The sequence below is a fragment of the Dendropsophus ebraccatus genome, chromosome 14 (genome assembly GCF_027789765.1).
Source record: "Dendropsophus ebraccatus isolate aDenEbr1 chromosome 14, aDenEbr1.pat, whole genome shotgun sequence".
Taxonomy (NCBI): domain Eukaryota; kingdom Metazoa; phylum Chordata; class Amphibia; order Anura; family Hylidae; genus Dendropsophus; species Dendropsophus ebraccatus.
In genome coordinates this window covers 19,197,842-19,210,726 of record NC_091467.1, presented here as the reverse complement: position 1 = coordinate 19,210,726, position 12,885 = coordinate 19,197,842, and the positions used below count along the sequence as shown (strand labels likewise).

The window sequence follows — 12,885 nt, the reverse complement described above, 5'->3', positions numbered from 1 at the left end:
AGCGTTCCCACCTCAGTATACAAAACAAGAGTTGTGACATCGTAAATGAATGAATTGTAATGGATACAAACATGGAAGGCAACTCAAGGAACCGTTTATTTTTAAAGGGGCAGGCACCTTTTATTATAAGTATGATTGTTATTAGTGATACTGATTATAACTATATGGATTTGCACAGAGATGTCCCAATATAGGACATAAATGTAATAAAAACTAATTGTAAACTGTTTGCCTTATTATTAGAAACATTTCTTTTTGCAGGGGAGTAAACTTTAATGTTTTTTGTTTTCTTTTAAATCAACTGGTGCTAGAAAGTTATATAGATTTATACATTACTTCTATTAAAAAATCTCCAGTCTTCCAGTACGTATCAGCTGTTGTATGTCCTGCCGGAAGTGGTGTATTCTTTCCAGTCCAGGAATTTTTTTTTATGAGGATTTGCTGCTGCTCTGGACAGTTCCTGCCATGAACAGAGGTGGCAGCAGAGAGCACTGTGTTAGGGTATGTCCACACTATGGGGATTCCACCTCCAGCCGAAGAATGAATCCGCACATTCTTTGGGCGGACGGCTGAATCTGTCAAACCATAGAATGAAGCCTATGGGACCAGCGGAGATGTGCGTAGGGGTGATCTGCAGAATCCGAGGTGGGTGATCGGCCGAGATTCCGTAGTGTGAACATACCCTCAGACTGGAAAGAATACACCACTTCCTGCAGGACATACAGCAGCTGATAAGTACTGAAATAATTTTTTTTTATAGAAGTCATTTATAAATCTGTATAACTTTTTGATACCAGATGATTTAAAAAAAATGTTCTCTATGGAGTACCCCTTGTCAGGTTGCATTGGTGACCACTTTGGACTCCATTTACTTGCTTTACCTGTGAGGCTGCAACATCATCATGCAAAAGCTATCGCAGCCTAAATCATGGTGTAAATGGAAAACATGTAGGGCCACATGTATCATCCGGCGAATGGATGATTTTCGGAGGAAAGTGCCGATTTGTGTCTTTTTTTAAGCAAAAATGGCGGATTTGCGAATAAAATATCCGCAAATCGGCACTTTCCGCCGAGTACGCCAGGGGGCGGAAAGGGGGCGGAAAAGGGGCGGAGAGTGGGCGGAACGGAGGGCGCGGACTCAGAGTCCGCGCGATTTATCATCCGTTCCGCCAAAATGTACGCCGAAAACCTACTCCAGTCCTCAGCTGGCGTAGGTTTTCGGCGGTGCGCAACGGCGCGCACGGGATTTATGTAGAGGCAGTCCGCCTCTACATAAATCTCCGTAGCGCCGGAGCTGCGGGGGCATTTTTATGTCCGGCGTAAAAAACGCCGGACTTAATAAATGCCTCCCGTAATGTTTGTGGCTTGATCTGACTGGCTGGGACATTAGGCTGGGCGACACTGTAGGCTGCTCTGACTCAAAAGCCTGCTAAGTATATATACCTATATCTTAACATTACATATTAAAGGGGTTATCCAGCGCTACAAAAACATGGCCACTTTTCTTCCAGAGATAGCACCATTCTTGTCTCCAGCTTGGGCGGGGTTTTGTTGCTTAGTTCCATTGAAGGGGTTATCCAGCGCTGCAAAAACATGGCCACTTTCTTCCAGAGACAGCACCACTCCTGTCTCCAGTTCAGATGCGGTTTGCAATTAAGCTCCATTCACTTTAAAGGGGTTATCCAGTGCTACAAAAACATGGCCACTTTCCCCCTACTGTTGTCTCCAGATTGGGTGGGGTTTTGAAACTCAGTTCCATTGAAGTAAATGGAGCTTAATTGCAAACCACACCTGAACTGGAGACAACAGTAGGGGGAAAAGTGGCCATGTTTTTGTAGCGCTGGATAACCCCTTTAAAGTGAATGGAGCTTAATTGCAAACTGCACCTGAACTGGAGACAAAAGCAGTGCTGTCTCTGGAAGAAAGTGGCCATGTTTTTGTAGCACTGGATAACCCCTTTAAACCCTTTAAAGGGAACCATGTGTCCCCCCCCCCCTGTGCCAGGGTGACAGGCTCCCGACCCCCCGCTACAGCCCCCTATACTCACCTGATCCCGCCGGGTCCGCTTCTGGATCCAGTCGTGTCACGGAGATCTCAGCCTCTGCAGCCTGGCGCGCGCGCTGAGAGATGAGTCCAACACTCATAGAGAATGACAGGAGAGTCCAGCGCTGAGATCTCCGTGACCCGACCGGATCTAGAAGCGGGACCCGGCGGGATCAGGTGAGTATAGGGGGCTGTAGCGGGGGGTCGGAAGCCTGTCACCCCGGCACAGGGGGGGGGGGGGTGACAGGTTCCCTTTAAAAAAGTATTTTTGGTCCTCTCAGGATCAGAACAATGCTGGATATGGATGGACATGGGATCTAGGCCTATATGCTTCTGTCCTAAGGGATGGGGAAGCTGGACGTGTACATCACCCTCCATGATAATATGGGGTGGCAGGGAACAATAATTTCATATTTGCCATGGGTCTCGCTCTCCATTATGGTCACACATAGCGAGGGGACGGACACTAGGGAATGTACCCTGGTCGCTGACTGCTGGGGTGGGACACCAAAAAGCCACTTTGTCCTGTCTCAGGTATTTAAATACAGGGTTAGGTTAACCTTTTCCCCGGGAGAAAGTAAATTAATATCTGACTCTGCCTTGAAGGCGACTGTCCCTTGAATACTACCAGTGGTAACTCTGTCTGATGGCGGATAATGGACACGTTCATCTCAATGGCTCCATACTATAACTGAAAGGTGTGTCACTCACATTGTTTAAAGGGCCGGTGTGACTCAGGAATGTGGTCTGTCCTCTATAATAGGGGAACATGCTTTTCTTCCCCACCCTGTGTTATAATATGACACTGCCATGACAACTATTCTAGAAGACTATACGACTCTCAACGTATCTAACAGAAAGGGCAATGCCATGTGACTTGGTGTACCAATGAACATAATAAAAGTTATGAGAAAGCCAAAGCCAATCTCACTGAATATAGGTATATAGGGAGAGATTTATCAAACATGGTGTAAAGTGAAACTGGCTCAGTTACCCCTAGCAACCAATCAGATTCCACCTTTCATTTTCCAAAGAGCCTGTGAGGAATGAAAGGTGGAATCTGATTGGTTGCTAGGGGCAACTGAGCCAGTTTTACTTTACACCATGTTTGATAAATTTCCCCCATAGTGCAGGAATTGTACCCAATTCTCCTCATTTATGAAGTCTTTATGACTTTGCTCCATTGACTTTGAACATTCGGCATTTGATTAGCGGTGGCTGAAGAAGTTGGATGCAGCCCTAGGGAGTCCTGGAAAACATGGATATAACCTATGGCCTATGGCTGTATCCATGTTTTCAAGCAGGCTTAGGGCTTCATCCAACTTCTTCAGCCACTGGTAATCAAATGCCGAATGTTCTGGTTTGGGTGAACCCATGAGTACTCGAGGTTCGCTCATCTCAAGTCCTAAGGGTTCAAACTCACTGGGCGGATCAGCAGCTGACGGAGCCTATACGTCACCTGGTCCCCGCTCCGGCTTGCTTCAGGGCTCCTGATGTCTTCACGTCCCGCTCAGCCAATCAGTGTGCTGCGGCAGGGCATCGCACTGATTGGCTGAGCGGGACCTGCCAGGAACCCCCGAAGCAGGGACCTGAAGTATAGGCTCCGGCAGCCGGGGGATTAACGGGGCGGGCTGCGGTGAAACTCGCAGCGGGATGTGCATCCTGCTGCGAGTTTGTCTGCCCATAGGGGGTACAGGGCAAGGATTCACAGCGAGAAACTTGCTGTGGACCCTTACTCATGTCCTTGCCAGTGGGCATGGTTTATGATGATGTAAACTAATTAAATCCAGGCGCTTCACTTCCTCTGTCTACCTTCCAAGATGTGAGGGGGGTGCACGTTGTTAGCCTCGTATGCGGGCGCGGTTTTGTTACCGATATTATGGCAATATCTGGCAGCTATTGGCTATTGCATGAAGGAATTGGATCACCTAATTGCAACATGCACCCAGCCCCTTTTCATCTTGGAGGTAGACCAAAAAAAGGAAGTGGAGCCCCTTTAAGCAGGACCAGTAGGAACTTTTCTGTTTCCTTTTAACCTCTTTAGGGCGCGTTCACACCTACAGGATCTGCAGCAGATCTGCAGCAGATTTGATGCTGTGTTCAGTTATTTAAATGAAATCTGCTGCAGAAAATCAGCTGCAGATCCTGTAGGTGTGAACGCACCATTAAAGTGGAACTATCTGCTAGCCTGCTAATATGTACTTATTGCTGCAGAGCTGCTTATTCTGGCACGCGTCTTCTTATTTTTCTTCATTTGAAGGTATTTGTTCCAAAAGAAATTAGTTAGTATGGTGTGAAGATAAGCTACCCTGGAAAGCACAGTGGGGTTCGTCTAAGGGCCCTATAAGGGTCCATTTACACAGAAAGATTATCTGACAGATTATCTGCCAAAGATTTGAAGCCAAAGCCATTAATGAATTTGAAAAGAGGAGACATCTCAATCTTTCCTTTATGACCTGATCTCTGTTTATAGTCTGTTTCTGGCTTCAAATCTTTGGCACATAATCTGTCAGATAATCTTTCTGTGTAAATGGACCCTTACACGGAGCGATAATTGGCCAAACGGGAATATAAGCCAATCCGTGTAATAGAGACAACAATCAGCCGATGACAGCGATCATTGGCTGATCGTTGGTTTAGCTTTAGATCTAAAATTGTGTTTCGTCGACCATGCATCGATACGTGTAATAGTGATGCGCAGGCGACGGCTGACGATTGCCCAAACACCTGACACCTTACCTCTCCCCGCTCCTGGTCTTCTCTCCCATGCACCTTAATGGTGGTTTTACACGGAACGATGTATCGCTCGAATTTGCATGATAACGGTCGAATTGGAACGAAAATCGTACGTGTAAACGCAGCGAACGATCAATCGACTAGCGAAAAATCGTTCATTTTGATCTTTCAACAAGTTCTCAAATCGTCGTTGATCGTTCGCAAAAAATTCGCAGATCGTTCAGTGTAAACATTCTTTCAACGATTTCCCCTATGTGTGAGATAGGCTTAAGCGATTGCAAAACGAATATTCCGTACGATGTATCTTTCCGTCTAAACGCCGATCGTTATAAAAAAAAATTGTTCATTCAAAATCGTTAATCGTGCGATTGGGCGAATTATCGCTCCGTGTAAAACCACTATAACTCTCCGCAGCTTGTCAAGCGCAGCTGACAAGCTGCTCAACTAATCGCAGGCTGCGGCAGTCCCGGCATGTGATTGGATGAGCTGCCTATCAGCTGACTGGGAAGCTGCGGAGCACAGGAGAGAAGACCGGGAACGGGGAGAGGTAAGGTATCAGGTGTTTGGGCAAGGGCTGCATGGACATCACTATCGATGTCCATGCAGCCCTTACTGCTGGATTATCAGGACTTCTAATGAGTCCAGTAAACGAGCGTAGATCTAGCAGAATGATGGACTCAAGGTCCGTTCATCTCTAGTTTGGTGTGATGGGGGCGTTCCTTGGTTCCTTGGTGTTCCCGCTCACCCACCGACAATGAAAATGGTAACCAAATCTAATATAGGGAACATTTTATATGGCCGTAGCTTTAAACAGCAAATCCATTACGAATAGCAATTTAGTAAATGTCGCCTTCTCTCTCTCTTTCTCTCTGCTTTTATTCATCAATATACATTACCTAAACAGGGATGTCAGATCTATAGGGGGGGGGGGGGGGGCTGAAGTATTCCTGCTGTGTCTTCTAATTCATCCAGTCTGTTTTCCTGGAGTGATTGGTAACCTGACAGCATCTGGTGGAAACGCTTGTTTTGCTTCAGACAAATTGTGCTCAGTCTCCTGAAACTGCAGAATATATGGAGCAGACACGCCATTCATGTCACACGTTACCGCCACCCTGATACGTAGACGAGAACATGGCAAACTGTGCAGTCACGTCAATTCATTTCAATGGAGCTCATGATCTGATTCCATGTTTTCTTATATACATATAGAATCATTTAATCAGAACTAGCAGTGATGGGGAACCTCTGGCCCTCCAGCTGTTGCAAAACTACAATTCTCATCATGCCTGGACAGCCGTTGGCTGTCCAGGCATGATGGGAATTGTAGTTTTGCAACAGCTGGAGGGCCGGAGGTTCCTCCTCCTTGCTTTATAGTATAGATAGAATAAGCCTGCAGTGCCCAGATGACCCCCATATGTAAATTATACAGATGCCCTGGGGATGTCTTTTTCTTTTTGAGAACCAGTTCCTGGAAATGCATGTAGATCTGTTTATACGGAAGACCATGCTGCAGTATCATCAATACATACAAGCTGCTTTTTGTTATTTCTAACTTTCCTGGCCTAAAGTCTATGGGGAAAAACCTGCTTATTCTGGCACGCGTCTTCTTATTTTTCTTCATTTGAAGGTATTTGTTCCAAAAGAAATTAGTTAGTATGGTGTGAAGATAAGCTACCCTGGAAAGCACAGTGGGGTTCGTCTAAGGGCCCTATAAGGGTCCATTTACACAGAAAGATTATCTGACAGATTATCTGCCAAAGATTTGAAGCCAAAGCCATTAATGAATTTGAAAAGAGGAGACATCTCAATCTTTCCTTTATGACCTGATCTCTGTTTATAAGTCTGTTTCTGGCTTCAAATCTTTGGCACATAATCTATCAGATAATCTTTCTGTGTAAATGGACCCTTACACGGAGCGATAATTGGCCAATCGGGAATATCAGCCAATCCGTGTAATAGAGACAACAATCAGCCGATGACAGCGATCATTGGCTGATCATTGGTTTAGCTTTAGATCTAAAATTGTGTTTCGTCGACCGTGCATCGATACGTGTAATAGTGATGAGCAGGCGACGGCTGACGATTGCCCAAACACCTGACACCTTACCTCTCCCTGCTCCTGGTCTTCTCTCCCATGCACCTTAATGGTCGTTTTACACGGAACGATGTTTTTGAGAACCAGTTCCTGGAAATGCATGTAGATCTGTTTATACGGAAGACCATGCTGCAGTATCATCAATACATACAAGCTGCTTTTTGTTATTTCTAACTTTCCTGGCCTAAAGTCTATGGGGAAAAACCCTGAAACAGCTGTCTGTGGATGGATACCTTGCTTGGGTGGTTTCCTTGACTGGAAAACGCCTTTGGCTTGGTTGTTCCTTCCCGGAGGGAAGGTCTGGCTAGTTCACTGACGTCAAGACATGTGATGGTGTCTCTGCAGTGTTCTTTTCCATATTTGATTTCCCAGGGGGCAATGTTCTAGAATACACTGACGTTGAGACACATGATGGTGTCTCTGGGGTGTTTTGGTTGATCTCCCTGAGGTCAACCAGCGTCCTTTTGCATGCACTAACTAGTCATTGCTCCCACTAGCCAGAAACCTACTCCACACTGATGAGGGGCAAAAACCCCGAAACAGCCGTCTGTGGATGGATAACTTGGTGAGGTGGTTTCCTTGACTGGAAAACGCCTTTGGCTTGGTTGTCCTTTCCCGGAGGGAAGGTCTGGCTAGTTCACTGACGTCAAGACATGTGATGGTGTCTCTGCAGTGTTCTTCTGCATATTTGATTTCCCAGGGGGCAATGTTCTAGAATACACTGACGTTGAGACACATGATGGTGTCTCTGGGGTGTTTTGGTTGATCTCCCTGAGGTCAACCAGCGTCCTTTTGCATGCACTTACTAGTCATTGCTCCCACTAGCCAGAATCCTACTCCACACTGATGAGGGGCAAAAACCCCGAAACAGCTGTATGTGAATGGATAACTTGCTGAGGTGGTTTCCTTGACTGGAAAACGCCTCTGGCTTGGTTGTTCTTTCCCGGAGGGAAGGTCTGGCTAGTTCACTGACGCCGAGACATGTGATGGTGTCTCTGCAGTGTTCTTTTGCATATGGGGAAAATATGACACAATAAGGCACAAGACAGGCTTTTATACAGTGTGGAACAGCATGCAATATGGCTAATATCTCAACTTTTTTTTTTTTTTTTTCAAGTGTCACTGTCGTTTAATTTTTTTTTCTTTCATAAATCAATAGTACAGGCGATTTTAGGAAACTTTGTAATTAGGTTTATTAGCCGCAAAATGCATTTTTATCATGAAAAAGCAGTTTGAAGCTCTACCACCTGTCTTCATTGTTCTCTTATGAAGAGGGGAGGGGTGGAGGGAGATGAGGCACCAAAACAGGACAACAAAGAGTTAATTTACAGCTACATCACTAGCTATCTCCTCTGACAGTCAGCACTGACCTCTGAATACCGCCTTTCATGCAGCTCCTGCTGTGTAATCCTTTGTTCTCTATTCTATGCTGGTGACTAATCTCCCCCCTCCCCTCTCCATAGATTACACAAGGCTCAACTGATGTAAAAGCGTCCAGATTTCCTGATAATGAGCAGTGAATGAGGGAGAGGAAGGGGGGGGGGGACACCTGGGGAAAGTCTTTTTGAATGCAGATAATGGCATATTTGTCTAATAAACCCAATTATAAAGTTTCTTAAAATCGCCTGTACTAGTGATTTCTGCAAAAAAAAATTAAAAATAAACAACAGTAACACTTTTAACTACTGTATTAAGCTGGACTCACGCTGCCTTAAAGGGGTATTCCAATGAAAAACAACTTTTCCCCTTTTCACAGGATAGGGGAAAAGTAGGAGATCTTGGGTGGGGGTTATGGGAGCCAACCTCTGTCCCCTCTAGCAATCTCCATATTGGGCCCCGGCTTCTGTATAATGAACGGTACATGAACGGGGTACGGCACGTGAACCACGGCCCTATTCATTCTTGTGGAGCAACGGAAAGTACACAGGAGGAGCACTGTGCACTGTGCTCTTTCTGTCGGCTCCATAGGAAAGAATAGGGGCGTGAGTCACATGCCGTACCCCCGGCTCTATTCATAATACAGAAGACATGGGCCCTTACGGAGATCATTGGGGGGGTACAGAGGTCCTACCCCTGCGATCTCCTACTTTTCCCCTATCCATACTGTTTTTCCCTTAAATACCTCTTAAAAATCTTGGAAAAATGCCAATGAAAACGATGAGCACAACTCACTCATGCTCGCGTCTCATCGTTCAGCATTTGATTACTGGTGCCTGAAGAAGTTGGATGCAGCCCTAGGGAGCCCTGGGAAAACATGGATATAACCATAGGCCTATGGCTGTATTCATGTTTTCCAGGCAGCCTTAGGGCCCTATTCCACTGGACAATTATCGATCAGATTATCGTTAAATCGCTCGTATCTAAATGATAATAGTTCGGTTGAAATGCAGTTAACGATTAACGACCGAACGAGAAATCGTTGATCGCTTTATAAGGGCCCTATTCCACCGGTCGATTATCGTTCGCATAATCGTTAACGATTAACAATCTCAAACGACCGCTATTGCGAAAGACCTGAAAACGTTCACTCATTTCCATGGAACGATAATTGTAATTATAATTATAATCTTTACTTATGATCGTATTTGCGATCGTTTTTTCTTCGTTATTTATTCGCTATTGCGTTCGTATCTATTGTGAACGACCAAACGTCTTTGTCAATGCAAACGATTTGCGAACGTTTTGCGAACGAGCAACGATAAAAATAGGTCCAGGTCTTATAAAGCGATCAACGATTTCTCGTTCGGTCGTTAATCGTTAACTGCATTTCAACCGAACGATTATCGTTTAGATTCGAACGATTTAACGATAATCTGAACGATAATCGTCCGGTGGAATAGGGCCCATAGAAAGAAGTCAGAAGCTCATCCTTGAATTCTTTATTCTAGGTAGAAATGATCTTAGAGGCTAATTGGGAAAAATTGTATACTAACAGGTCTGGTCCAGGCACATTAGCAGTGAGTAAATAAAGAGACGTAATCATATAATGGCCTCTGACTCATGGACTGGAGCGTAATCTGCAAATTACAGTTCCAGAAATAGAAAGCTGTTTAGAATCTTATTATGTCACAGTTGCAAAGGGCGTCACATGCAATTATGGGGCTCCATAGAATGGCAATAGCAATGGGGCCCTATTTCACCAATAGTATTAGCAACACTATCGATTAAAGGAGTACAATTTTTTTTTTTTCAAAATCAACTGGTATCAGAAAGGGATACAGATTTGTCATTTACCTCAATAAAAAAAAAATCTCAAATTGTCCAGTACTTATCAGCTGCTGTATGTCCATGTCAGGAACTGTCCAAAGAAGAATAGGTTTTCTATGGAGAAAGTTCCTGACATGGACAGAGGTGGCAGCAGAGAGCACTGTGTCAGACTGGAAATAATACATCACTTGCTGCAGGACATACAGCAGCTGATAAGTGCTGGAAGACTTTTAAATAGAAGTAATTTACAAATACGTATAACTTTCAGACACTAGCTGATTTGAAAAAAAGATTTTTTTTGCCTTTAAAGTGACTCTGTACTCACAATCTGACCCCCCCCTCAAACCACTTGTACCTTCTGATAGCTGCTTTTAATCCAAGTTCTGTCCTGGGGTCCATTCAGCAGTTGATGCAGTTATTGTCCTAAGAAACAACTTTTCAGGTGCAAACACACTTACCCAGCCCTATACTTTCAATGCCAGACAAACTCGCAGCAGGGATGTACATCCCTGCTGCGAGTTTGTCCGCAGCCCGCCCCGTTAACCCCCCGCCGGCTGGACACTATACATTACCGGGTCCCCGCTCCTGCTTGATTCGGCGGTTCCTGGCACGTCCCGCCCAGCCAATCAGTGCGCTGCCCCGCCACAGCGCACTGATTGGCCGAGTGGGACGTGCAGACACCGGGAGCCCTGAAGCAAGCAGGAGCGGGGACCCGGTAATGTATAGTGTCCAGCCGGCGGGGGGTTAACGGGGCGGGCTGCGGACAAACTCGCAGCAGGGATGTATATCCCTGCTGCGAGTTTGTCTGGCATTGAAAGTATAGGGCCGGGATCCGCAGCGAGTCTTGCTGGAAATACATGGAGTCCTCTCGCTGCGGATCCGGCAAGTGTGTTTGTACCCTTCAACTTGCAGTGCCCAACGGGAGAATCTGTGCTCTAACTTTGCACCACCCCTCCGTCCCTCCTACCCACCCTCCTCATCATTTCTCCTGTCTAAACACTGCACAGGTGCCTTAACGATCCAGCCCATGTTCAGTATTCACACAGCTGATGAATAGGAGACAATCTGCCTGGAGCATTCCTAATGATGAGGAGGGTGGGGAGGAGGGACAGAGAGGTGGTGCCAGCCTAATGCATACACAATCTAAGCCCCGGTCGTTTGGCACAGGGCTGCAAGTTTAAAGTTGTTTTTTAGGACAATAACTGCATCACCCGCCGAACGGACCCCAGGACAGAACTTGGATTGAAAGCAGCTATCTAAAGGTACCAGTGGTTTTGGGGGGGGGGGGGTCAGATTGTGGGTAGAGAGTTGCTTTAAGAACATGACTTTGATCCTGCTTTCCCTTAAGTTCAGTTATCCTCTGCTTCATTTTGGCTCCCCCTTAAAAAGCTCTTAATGGCAAAGTTAAAGGGGTACTCCAGCGGGGGGGGGGGCACTTTTTTGCTGGGACCGGGAAGGAGGTGGCTGAGGGAAAAGTCGTCCACTCATCTTCCCGGTTCCAACAGAGGGGCCCGCATCGCGGCGCTCCGGTGGCCGGTTCACGATACGTCTCAGGTCCGCTCAGCCACTCAGTGAAGGAGGTGGGATCTGAGCGGACTTCAAACGGATCCCGCCCGGAGTGGCTGAGCGGACCTGAGACATCACGTCTCGGGCCCGAGTCAGACACCCAGAAGCGGCCGGGAACTGGCTACCGGAGCGCCGCGATGCGGGACCCCGCCGCTGGAACCAGGGAGGTGAATGGACGTCTTTTCCCCGGCCACCTCCTCCCCGGTCCCAGCAAAAAAGTTCCCCCACGCTGGAGTATCCTTTTAATATATGGGCTCCATATCACTTGTCCATACCCTGATAGATTTTAAGGGATAGTTCACCCAAAAATTTTTCTATAAAATCAACTGGTGCCAGAAAGTGCCTGAGAGTTGTAATTTACTTCTATTAAAAAAAATCTGCTGTATGTTCTGCAGGAAATGCTGTATTATTTCCAGTTAGAAGAGCAGGATAGGTTTTCTGTGGGGATTTGCTCCTGCTCTGGACAGTTCCTGATATGGACAGAGGTGGCACAGAGGTGATACACCTCTTCCTGCAGGACACACAGCAGCTGAAAAGTAATGGAAGACTTAAGATTTTTAAATAGAAGTAAATTACAAATCTCTGGCGCTTTTTGGTAGCAGTTGACTTAAAATAATTTTATTTTGGTGAACGACCCCTTTAAATAATCTCTGTATAAATCAATGGACAATATAGCCCCAAAGAAGTCCATAAGTGCCACAGTATAGCAATGTGCAACAAGAGAAACTCAAGTGCATAAACTCTTGACAAGATCGGTGGTCAGCGTGCTGGACAGCTGGCTTAGGCAGTCAGACGAATGTATCTTACAATACCCCTTGTGTGAACACAGCCTGAAATACCCCTGTTGCAATGGTCTTGGCTGGACACCTCTCAGCTGCAATGTGACTAGTGTCAATAGTATAATGTCATAACGTCTCATAATGCAGAAAGAACAAACAATATTTGCCAAAAGAATAAAATATTACAAAGCAAATATAAAATTACATAAGAAAACTATGTAAAAGACTTACCAGAAAAAGACTGCTGCAGTCAGCAGGTTTGCATAGAGCAGGATCTATCACATCCTTTTCACTGGTTTAGGTCACAGGTAAATAAGATCATATTTGCTATTCATACACCACACCCATTGCTGACACAGAGAGGTGGAATGGAGAATATACAGAAAGGTTCCTCTTTACAGCACATAGGAAATAATACCCTATTTACAGTCTCATTGCCACTTCCAAAAGGCCTACCTG

General features: G+C 45.7%; 1 protein-coding gene across 1 annotated transcript in view; it reads right to left on the bottom strand.

Annotated features, from left to right (window-relative positions):
• The window catches only part of ACLY (ATP citrate lyase), a 58,160-nt gene extending 45,483 nt beyond the window's left edge, over positions 1-12,677 (bottom strand). The window contains exon 1 of the mRNA XM_069953746.1: positions 12,658-12,677. The gene's annotated coding sequence lies outside the window, so the exon portion shown is untranslated. The remainder of the gene's footprint in view (positions 1-12,657) is intronic.
• Between the last annotated feature and the right edge of the window lie 208 nt (positions 12,678-12,885).